A 570-nucleotide genomic window follows, 5' to 3' on the forward strand; every position below is an offset into this window, starting at 1 on the left:
CACTTTCGTTTCCATATAACTATAAACTATGATAAAAGTTCATCAGCATGCATTGAATGATCCCATGTTGTAGCGCAAAAAAAAAAGAAGCTTTCTCAGCTGAGAAAATTAGTTGCAAAAGAGCGACCAGTGGGAAGAACGAGTCTGCAGCCCTGCACTACCGGAAACTGCAGTAAAAGTTTGTGCATTCCTGTTTAATTGCAACAAATTACCTGGTTTTGACGAGATACCTTTATAGGTTAATTCAGTCATTTATAATTGTATTTATATGACTATATTTATTATTGTACTATTAATATCATAAGTCAAAAGTTCTTACATGAACTGCATCTGCACTGTGACAAACAAACACACAAGCTCCTCTGCATCCATTTAAAACAAGAGAAATATTTTTATTTTTATTTTTAAACATGCCAAAAGACTTTGGCAACATGTTTCATTGTGTGTGTGTGTGTGTGTGTGAGGAGATTAAAACTTTGAAGATTATGCTTAAAATAAGAAACTTTTAAAGAATCTAAAGTGTTTGATGTGAAATAAATCTAATATAAATTATACTTGTATTTATATGAC

This window comes from Sinocyclocheilus rhinocerous, unplaced genomic scaffold, assembly GCF_001515625.1.
Source record: "Sinocyclocheilus rhinocerous isolate Xijiao unplaced genomic scaffold, SAMN03320098_v1.1 scaffold3621, whole genome shotgun sequence".
NCBI lineage: Eukaryota > Metazoa > Chordata > Actinopteri > Cypriniformes > Cyprinidae > Sinocyclocheilus > Sinocyclocheilus rhinocerous.